Raw genomic sequence first — 11,469 nt, 5'->3', positions numbered from 1 at the left:
CATGAAGTTGTCCAGATTTCCCAGCACCATTTATTGAAGAGGCTGTCTTTTCTCCACTGTATGTTCTTGCCTCTTTTGTCCAAGATAAGGTGCCATAGGTACGTGGTTTTATCTCTGGGCTTTCTATCTTGTTCCATTGGTCTGTATTTCTGTTTTAGTGGAAGTACTGTACTGTCTTGTTGATTGTAGCCTTTTAGTATAGTCTGAAGTCAGGAATCCTGGTTCCTCTAGTTCCATGATTTACTTTTTCATGATCACTTTGGTTATTTGAGATATTTTGGATTTCCAGAAAACCTGTAAAATTTTTTGTTCTAGTTCTGTGAAAAATGTCTTTGGTACTTTGGTAGGAATTGCCTTGAATCTGAAGATTGCTTTGGGTAGTGTACTCATTTTCACTGTATGGATTCTTCCAACCCAAGAACATGGTATATTTCTCCATCTCTTTGTGTCCTCTTTGATTTCTTTCATCAATGCTTTATCATTTTCTGATTATAGGTATTTTGCTTCATTAAGTAAGTAGGTTTATTCACAGATAACTTATTCTATTTGTTGTGATAATAAAGTTTAATTTACCAAGTTAAGTTTTTAAATTTCTTTTTCTGTTTTGTTGTTAATTTACTAAAATGTAAGAGATTTCTGTGCATTAATTTTGTATCCTGCAACTTTACTAACTTCATTGATTAAGTTCAATAGTTTTCTGGTGGCCTTTTTCTGGATTTTCTACATATAGTAATGTATAATCTGCAAACAGTGACACTTATACTTTCCAAATTTGTGTTCCTTTTCATTCTTTTTCTTCTCTGATTTGTGTGGCTAGGACTTCCAAAACAAAGTTGAATGATAGTGGTGTGAGTGGACATCCTTTTGTCTTGTTCCTGATCTTAGAGGAAATGCTTTCAGTTTTTCACCATTAAGAAAAATATTTGCTGTGGGTTTGTCATATATGGACTTTATTATGTTGAGGTATGTTTCTTCTATGCCCATTTTCTGAAGATGTTTTCATCATAAATTGCTGTTAAACTTTGTCAAAGGCTTTTTCTTCATCTGTTGAGATGATCATGTGGTTTTCATTCTTTGTTAGTATGAGATATTACATTGATTGACTAACCTCAATTCAGGACTTCCTTTTTAGCTCAGCTGGTAAAGAATCTGCCTGCAATGCGGGAGACCTGGGTTTGATCCCTGGGTTGGGAAGATCCCCTGGAGAAGGGAACCGCTACCCACTCCAGTATTCTGGCCTGGAGAATTCCATGGATTGAGTCCATGGGGTCGCAAAGAGTCGGGCAGGACTGACCCCAACTTTCGTTTTCATTTTAATCTATATTGAAGAATCCTTGCATCCCTGGGATATATCCCTTGATTGTGATTTCTTTTAATTGTTATTAGACTCTGTTTGCTAGTATTTTGTTGAGGATTTTTGTTTTTGTGTTCATCAGAGTTATTGGTCTATAATTTTATATGTGTGTGATGTCTTTGTCTCATTTTGACGTCAAGGTTATTGGGATATCATTGAACAAATTTGGGAGTATTCCTCTCTGCAGGTTTTTGGAAGAGTTTGAGAAGTGTAAGTGTTAACTCTCCTGTAAATGATAGAATTCATCTGTAAAGGTATCTGGTCCTGGACGTTTGTATGTTGGAATATTTTTAATTAAAGTTTCAATTTCAGTACTTGTAATTTGTCTGTTTATATTTTCTAATCCTTCCTGTTTCAGCTTCCTGTGGAAGCTTGCACTTTTCTAAGATTTGTCCGATTCTTCCGTATTGTCTCATTTTACTAGCATATAGTTGTTTATAGTTTCTTGTCTTCCTTTATATTTTTACTGTATCACTTCTGATTTATCATTTTTTGTTTTAATTTTGTTTATTTGAATTATATTCCTTTTTTTCTGAGGAGTCTGGCTAAAGGTTTATGAATTGTGTTTATCTTCTCCAAGAACCACTATTTGCTTCTATTGATCTTAGCTATAGTTTCCTTTATTTTTAATTCATTAGTTTCTTCTCTCGGAGAAGGCAGTGGCACCCCACTCCAGTACTCTTGCCTGGAAAATCTCATGGATGGAGGAGCCTGGTAGGCTGCAGTCCATGGGGTCGCTAAGAGTCAGGCATGACTGAGCGACTTCACTTTCGCTTTTCACTTTCATGCATTGGAGAAGGAAATGGCAACCCACTCCAGTGTTCTTGCCTGGAGAATCCCAGAGGCAGTGGGCTGCCCTCTGTGGGGTTGCACAGAGTCGGACACGACTGAAGCGACTTAGCAGCAGCAGCAGTTTCTTCTCTGATTTTATTATTTCATTCTACTGCTTTTGGATTTTCTTTGTTCTTCCTTCTCTGGCTGCTTTAGATGTAAGATTAGAATTATTTGAGATTTTCTTGTTTCTTGAGGCAAGACTGAATTGCTATGAACTTCCCTCTTAGAACTACTTCTGCTGTGTACCATAGGTTTTGAGTCATTGTGGGGTTTGTTTTTGTTTTTTACGTTCCTTCTTAGTTATTTTTAATAGCATTTTGTCACATAATTTACAGTGGCATAGGTTTATAAAAGTTATTTACAACTGATTGGTAACTTAGTCTCATCTTGGGTTTTCTTTTTAAATTGAAAATAGGGGGATTAGTTACCACTTCAAGGCTATTTCAAGATACACTACTATAAAGGTACACTGATACCAATTCTATAAACAGAAAATATGAATGTGACTTTAGCCTATTGGCTCACATTTTTAAAAAGCATCCTCATTTGTTTAAAGTTAAGTACATTAAATGGTTCTTTTTTTTTTTAATTGAGCAAGTATCTATTAACAGTTTATTATTTTTGTGTCTTTAAGTGGTTCTTTTTTTTTTTTTTTTTACTTTATTTTACTTTACAATACTGTATTGGTTTTGCCATACATCAGCATGAATCTGCCATAGGTGTACACGTGTTCCCAATCCTGAACCCCTCTTCCACCTCCCTCCCCATACCATCTCTCTGGATCATCCCCGTGCACCAGCCCCAAGGATCCTGTATCCTGCATTGAACCTAGACTGGCCATTCATTTCTTATATTATACATGTTTCAATGCCATTCTCTCAAATCATCCCACCATTTCCCTCTCCCACAGAGTCAAAAAGACAGTTCAGTACATCTGTGTCTCTTTTGCTCTCTTGCATACAGGGTTATTGTTACCATCTTTCTAAATTCCATGTATTTGTATACTGTATACTGTATTGGTGTTTTTCTTTCTGGCTTACCTCAGTCTGTATAATCAGCTCCAGTTTCATCCATCTTATTAGAACTGATTCAAATATATTCTTTTTAATGGCTAATAGTCCATTGCATATATGTACCACAGCTTTTTTATCCATTCATCTGCTGATGGACATCTAGGTTGCTTCCATGTCCTGGCTATTAGAAACTGCTGCGATGAACATGGGGGTACACGTGTCTCTTTCAATTCTGGTTTCCTCGCTGTGTATGCCCAGTAGTGGGATTGCTGGGTCATAAGGCAGTTCTATTTCCAGTTTTTTAAGGAATCTCCACACCGTTCTCCATAGTGGCTGTACTAGTTTGCATTCCCACCAAGAGTATAAGAGGGTTCCCTTTTCTCCACACTCTGTCCAATATTTATTGCTTGTAGTCTTGGATCACAGCCATTCTGACTGGTGTGAAATGGCACCTCATTGTGGTTTTGATTTGCATTTCTCTGATAATGAGTGATGTTGAGCATCTTTTCATGTGTTTGTTAGCCCTCTGTATGTCTTTGGAGAAATGTTAAGTGGTTCTTGAGACGATCCAGGGGGATGGTACAGGGAGGGAGGGGGGTTGAGGAACATGTGTATACCTGTGGCAGATTCATGTTGATGTATGGCAAAACGAATACAATATTGTAATTAACCTCCAATTAAATTTATATTTAAAAAAAAAGAAAGTCTATTTTAGACATGGTATATTCAGTCTAACTATTTGGACCGTTCTGGGATGGGTTTATATGACCACATCCAATTCAGAGTCTGATTCAAAATTAAAAATCAAACTGCATTACACAAAGGTTTCAGTCATGAGTTGCATAATCAGTTCCTCAGGTAATACAACTTCAAGAGCTTTCATCCTGGTTGCCCTCCTTTTTGGCTTTCACTTACACATATCTTCCTTTTAAAGAAATAAAATATATAAAAGTCCACCAAAATTCTGAAAGTTACAGTTTGTATTATATGGAGTGATATTATCTTTGGCATTTTATACTACAAAGTCATTTTTATTACAAATATTTTCTTCTTTCTTGGTCAAGGTAAGGTAAAGTAGATTCCCAAATGAAGAATTTGAATTATGAGGTATCCAGATGAATGTGCACTGTATGCTCAAAGCCACCTTTAGCTGGGCTGTGATATGCTGCTGTTCAAGGTAGCCCCAGAAGTCTTTGTTCAGAGCAGGCCTTGAGAATTCAGGATGAGTTGTTGAAGATTGGTTCCACATTAGTAATTTTCTTTTCTCTTTGTCCAGTTGTGCTGAGATTGAAATCCTGAAGGCTTTGCTGCCATATTCCTATTTTGTTTCAACTATGTTCAGGGCTAATTGGCCAGCACTTTACAATCACCATGAAGCAGGTGAACCCAGACCACTTTTCCATCAGATCTGATTGTCCAAGGGAACACAAGAACTTAAATACCTGCAAATTGAGCTCTACATGCAGTTCTACAACTTTCCATTGCTGAGTCATTGTGTTTTCATTATTATTTCTTAGTACTTTTTATTCCTTCTTTAATTTCTGCCATGATCTGTTGCCTATTTGCCAGCACTCAGTTTAGCCTTCATGTGATTGTGGTTTTTACAGGTATCTTTTTTCCTGTAATTGTGATAGCATTGTGTTTGGAAAAGATGCTTGATGCAATTTCAGTTTCCTTATTATGAGCCTTGATTTGTGACCCAAGATTTGATCTATTGTGGAATATGTTCCACCTACCCTTGAGAGGAAAGGGCATTCTGGCATCTTCAGGTGGAACATCCTATAAATATCAGTTAAGTCTAGCTGCTGATTTATTATGTCATTTAAGGCTTCTGTTTCCTTCTTTTCTATCTGGATGTTTTGTCCATTGATGTAACGGAAAGTTAAAGTCCCCAGTCATTATTTTCTTACTGTCAATTTCCCGTTGTATACCTGTGAGCGTTTGTCTTATATATTAAGGTGCATATGTATTTATAGGAACATGCATATTTATATATATTTATAATTTTTATATCCCTTTCTTGGATTGATCCTTTGATAATTATGTAGTGTCCTTGTCTCTTGCAGTGATCTTTATTTTAAAGTTTATCTTATAAGAGTATTTCTACTCTTGCTTTCTATTTCCATCCTTTCACTTTCAATCTGTGTGTGTCCTAGTTCTGAAGTGTGCTTCTGATAGAAAGCATATCTAGGGACCTTGATTTCATATCCATTTGGTCAGTCTGTGTCTTTTGTTTGGAGCATTGATTTTATTTATATTCAAAGTAATTATCAGTATTTATGTCTTTATTATTATTTTCTTAATTGTTTTGGATTCATTTTTATGGGTCTTTTTCTTCTCTTGTGTTTCCTGCCTAGAGAATTTCCTTTAGCATTTGTTTGTAAAGCTGAATTCTCTTAGCTTTTGCTTGTCTGTAAAACTTTTGGTTTCCTCCATCAAATCTGAATGATATCCTTGATGGGTAGAGCAGTTTGAAAAGTTCTACCCTTTCATCACTTTAAGTATATCCTGCCATTCCCTTTTGGCCTGCAGAGTTTCTGCTGAAAAATCAGCTGTTGTCCTTAGGGTGATCCACTTCTATATCTTCGATGATTTTCCATTGCTGCTTTTAATACTTTTTTCTTTGTGTATAATATTTGTAAGTTTTATTAAGATGTGTCTTGTTGTGCTCCTCCTTGGTTTTATCTGTATGGAACTCTCCATGCTTTTTGCACTTCATTGACTATTTCCTTTCCCATGTTAAGGAAGTTTTCAACTGTAATCTCTTCAAATATTTACTCAGAGTCATATTTTTCTCTTCTTACTCTGTGAACCTTATAATTCAAATGTTGGTGCATGCCGGGGTCCAGCCCCAGTGGATCCAGGGTGATTCAAAGGTGGGAACAGAGTCAGCATCCTTGGAAAAATACATATTTAATTACTGATAGAGAGGGATTAGAAATGGATAGTGTAGTAGGAAAATTAGTGGAGAAAAAGAGGCTGAATAATTTGGTTTACGTGGAACAGCATCCATGCTCCAGATGGGAATTCAGCCAGAAAAACGGGGAGCAATAAAGAAACGACATGGGGGAATCAGTCTTTCCGGAAACTGATCGAATTTCTTTACTTTTGGGTTTGCTTATATACCTTTTGTTACACATAGGGATGAATAGAGAGTCACGCGGGGGTCAGCAGTCCTGACCTTTATCAAAATCAGATGCTTCACATAAATGTACAAAAAAAGAGTCTTAGGGATATTACATCATCTTCTGGCCTTGAGACCTGCTGACATTTTATGATCCTTTCTTTCTGATAACCAAAAAACTTATTTTTTCCAAAGGTGTTTTTTCTTAAACCAGGCACGACCCTCCCAATAAAGTTACATTCCTATAGGGTGAGGGTGTAGTGAGTTACAATCAAGAAAGGAATTTATTTAACCCAAGGTTAACATGATTAATCTTAAAGGTTAATACTTATTTCTCCTATATGCTTAAAGGTTAATACTTATTTCTCCTATATGTTAGTTATATTCATTATAAGGGCAGGGAATTGGAGATTTAGCAGAAACATCAGCCCAACAAATGAAAATCCTTTCACAAATGCTCCCCTTAAGATCTATTTAGTCTTAAGATAGTGATAAAGTTACATTTTACATAGCAAGGACACAGTGATTTATAACAAAGTACAGTGATCTATTACAAAAGAGAAAACCCATCAACTCAAAAAGTCTAGTATTGCTAACTTTAAAAACTACTATATTTCCTTTTCTATATTCCAAATACATTGATTAATATATTCCCAGGTGCCTAAGGATATGGAGACCTGGCAGCAATCATTGACTCAACAATGAGAAAAGCCCTCTGCTAATTAAGACTTTCAAATACTCCAAAACTCTTTGTGCTGTTTATGGTTGAGAGGTAGTAAACAATCATGTACTAGTGGCAGGAGTATGGATAATCCTGTCACACAAGCTAGTCTGTCAGCAGAGAGGTTTGACCTGAGACATCCTTGTCCCACCCAGAGCAGGGAATTAGCAGCAATTATTGGCACAACAAATGAAAAACCCTTCACCAATATAATTCCTAACCAACCCACTATACTAATAATTTCCAACTCCCCAAAAGAATTTGCCTTTAGTAAGTCTAAAACATCTCGTGCCTCTCAGGTTGGAAGGCTGTAAACAATCACATGTGGCCGGAAGAACCTATACAGTTGGGCTAGATAACCTTCAGAGGAGTTCGTAAGCTGAAACACTCTTGTCATGCCCAGGAATTTTTATTGCCTTGGAGCTGCACGTTTACTCCTTTTCTGAGAAAAACGGTTATGGGGGAGAGCATAAAACAGACTCTGGTTTTGGGGTAGATGCTTGGGAACAGGGTGTTTCCTGAGGCTTGATCACGCCTTTGCTTATGCCAAGCCTCCTTCCTCATGACCTTTGCCATGGGCAGAGTTCCTCACGCTGGCCCCCGGCAGGTGCATTTAATGTTGTCCCAGAATCTCTGAAACCATCCTCAATTCTTTTCTTATTCTGCTCTTCAGTCTTATTTCCATTATTCTACCTTCCCAATCACTTACTCAGTTATTCTTCCTCATTATTCTGTTATTGATTCCTTCTGGTGTATTTTTCATTTCAGTTATTTTGTTTGTTGTCTGTTTGTTCTTTAGTTCTCCCAGGTCCTTGTTAGACATTTCTTGTGAATTTCTCAATCCTTACCTCCATGTATTTCCATTCTATTTAGTATCATCTTCACTATCATTACTGTAAATTCTCTTTCAGGTAGACTGCCTATTTCTTCTTCACTCTTTTCATATTGTAAGTTTTTACTTGGCTCATTCACCTGTAACATATTTTGTTGTCCTCATCTTATTTTTGTTGATGGATGGGACTGTGTCCCTGTTTTGCTGGTTATTTGGTCTGCGGAATCCAGCACCAGAGTTTACAAGAAGTTGGGTAGAGCTAGGTCTTGGAGCTGAAATGGGAAGCTCTGGGAGACCACATCCCAATTAATGTTTCCTGGTGTATGAAGTTCTCTGTTAGACCAGTGCTTTGCCATCAGTGATTCCACTACAGGGGCTCAGACTCAGCCCCTGGACTGAAACCAAAACCCCACAAACTGTATAGCCAAGATAAAGAGTGACATACTAAAAGGAACAGAAAAACAAAGAATAAACATAAAATTAGAAAAAATTTAAAGTGTATTAGAAAAAATGAAACAACATCAAGAAAGAAAACCAAAACCATAAAGCAAAAACAAAAACAAAAAAAGAATGCCAATAAAGGCCCCGGCAAGGAATAGGAGGGGTGGGAATCAGATTCAGGACCTGTGAAGCTGGAAATGGCTTTTGAGGGGAGGTGGGCTTTAGGTTCCTGGATGGAGATTCAACCCAGGAGCAAGCAATTTCTCCAGGGCCCAAGTGGGCATGGAGATCTCTGACACATTTCCCTCTTCTCCTGATCCCCAAATCTCTCACCAACCCAGCTAATCCCTGTTCCATGGGTGTGCTCTCCAAGCATGGGAACCCCTCTTCTCCACTCCATCCTGTATATTCTACCTCCTCACCCCAGGGTTCCTTCCATTCCTTTAGGTGCCAAAGATCCTCCACCAATGCCTGGTAGGTGTCATAGTTGTGAGAAAACACAGTATCCTTACCGTCTTTTTCCCCCTCCCTCCTGGGAAGTTTTATTAATAATTTGGTTCTTCCACTGTTTTGTGAGTAAGAACTGTGTTCACACTCTCCATAAGCTGAGTTTAGGTTTTTCTATTGCCCTCTTGTTACTCTCATTGGTTTTCTTTCTTCCAGTATCAGACACCAGAGCTGGGTGCACAATATGGGCTTAAATAGGATACTCCCTTTAGAGGGTTCTTCTCCTATTCAGAATGCCTTTCCAAGGGCACAGTTCCCAACCTGTTTCTCTTTCTTTTCCCAATTTTATGTTGACCTTTCTTCCAGTCTTGTTTGCAATAAGCTTTCTAACAGTCTGCAAGTACTTATCATTGAGAATTGCTGCAAAGGTAGATGTATTTTGGATGTTTCATAAGAAGTGGTGAGTTCCATATCCCCCTGCTCTGCCATGTTGATCACGATCCTGGGGGGTTCTTCTTGACATAAAGTTTGTATTTGTTTGCACTCAGATCTCATTCTTTTTTTCTTTTCTCTATGACTTATCCTGAAATGGTTGTTCCTCATTCCAAAAATAACAAAGTGGCAACATTTTATCTGCTATTTTTTATATGTTTTATCCTTATTTCTCATAAGCAGTTGCATTTTATCATTGCAGTCATAGGACTGTCCTCTGGGGATTTCATCTAATAAAGAATTAAGTACTGATTCTTATTATAACCAACTGGATGCTGAGTTCCAGAGAATAGCAAGAAGACAGATAAGAAGCCATTTTAAAATGAACATTGCAAAGAAATAGGACAGGGAAGACTGGCCTGCTGCAATCCATGGGGTCACAGTTAGTGACTGAAGAACAACATGTAATCTATTATAATTTTTTTCATCACTCCATTTGATCCTGTTGTGTACAAATGAAAGATAATCAATTGATTGACTAGTCCAGACATATATTTTCTCATTCTGTCATATATTTTCACTTTCATTACAGTAAAGTAAATTGTTTTTTTTTTTTTCAGTTTGTCTAAGTTTTCAAATAAACTAGCCAGTCCCACTAGCACAAATAACAGAACTATATAGAAGAAATGTAAATTTCAAATTACCTCTGGGTCTCCAAGCCCTGGGAATAAAATTGACAACAGTGCAGACACACTTGGTTAAGACTTGACCTCTTCATGGAAAAACATTTGTCTCACAGGACTACTGTGGGGAAGAAATGAGGTGACTGAGCTGTGCTTGGTGGGCTTTTGTTTCCACATGAGCATACAGAACCCCAACACACTGCAGAACATCAGTTTGCAGGGAGGGTCCTGGTATGACTCAACCTGTGTTTAGAAACAAGTCCAATAAGCAGGGAGATAGGGGCTTCCATACCAAGACTCTGCTGTTGAGCCCCACCTCTGGCTACTTTGGATCCTGCCATTCCTGTGAGGCACTGCTAACTTTTCTGCTGGGCCCTTTGCTCTCTGCTGGCCCTGCTGCTGCTGGTGTACTGGAGTTCTTCAGCCCCAAAACCCCACTGACTTTCCTGGACCACAGTAGAGGTCCTGAAGACTCCTCTGTCTTCTAGAGCTGCTTCTCTCTGCTTTATAGTGATGCTTAATATAATGGGGTCTGCATGGGCCACAATGTAAAAGTCCCATCCATTTTCAATCACAGGACACCTCATCCACAGGAGTCAGACATTTGTCCATTTTGGGGTTTGGACCGTGGTTCAAATTTGAGCAAAAGATGTCATGTTATATCCAGAGTTTCTGCTCTTGAGCACTGAAGTTTTGTCTTCTTTCTCTTAAGGGATGATCTCACCTTGAAGTTCTGGCAGGCCTGCCCTACTGGTTCAGAAGACTCTCAGGGCACATGTGTAAACTGCAAAAAGTGATGCAGAAAATAGATCCAGGGAATAATCCCCTTCTCACTATCCCTTCAAATCCTGAAACATATGTAAGAATTCTTTGGAAGACTAGTATATACATAACACATATAGAGAAATACATTCATTTGTACCTTTTAGTGTATTAATATAGTTGTATTGTTTTACATATATTTAGTGTATCTATCGGAGAAGGCAATGGCACCCCACTCCAGTACTCTTGCCTGAAAACTCCGATGGATGGAGGAGCTTGGAAGGCTGCAGTCCATGGGTTGCTAAGAGTCGGACACGACTGAGCGACTTCACTTTCACTTTTCACTTTCATGCATTGGAGAAGGAAATGGCAACCCACTCCAGTGTTCTTGCCTGGAGAATCCCAGGGATGGGGGGGCCTGGTGGGCTGCCATCTATGGGGTCGCACAGAGTCGGACACGACTGAAGTGACTTAGCAGCAGCAGCAGTATATATATGGGCTTCCCAGGTGGCATTAGTGGTAAAGAACTTGCCTGCCAATGCAAGATATGTAAGAGATGAAGGTTCAGTCCCTGGGTTGGAAAGGTCCCCTGGAGGAGGGCATGGCAATCCAGTCCAGTATTCTTACCTGGAGAATTCCATGGACCGAGGAACCTGGGAAGCTACACTCCATGGGGGTCTCAAAGAGTAGGAAATAATTGAAACGACTCAGCATGTACACATTGGTCAAACACCATAGCAGTATTTTAAAAGTTTCAGTGTTTTCTTTTTCTCCAGAGTTGGGCTACCATCTACCAAACACTGTCCTTTTGATTTGTCCCAGAAAT

Source organism: Oryx dammah, unplaced genomic scaffold (genome assembly GCF_014754425.2).
Source record: "Oryx dammah isolate SB20612 unplaced genomic scaffold, SCBI_Odam_1.1 HiC_scaffold_11032, whole genome shotgun sequence".
Classification (NCBI taxonomy): Eukaryota; Metazoa; Chordata; class Mammalia; order Artiodactyla; family Bovidae; genus Oryx; species Oryx dammah.
The sequence above is the reverse complement of the archived record's forward strand: the minus strand, read 5'-3'. Positions refer to the sequence as shown.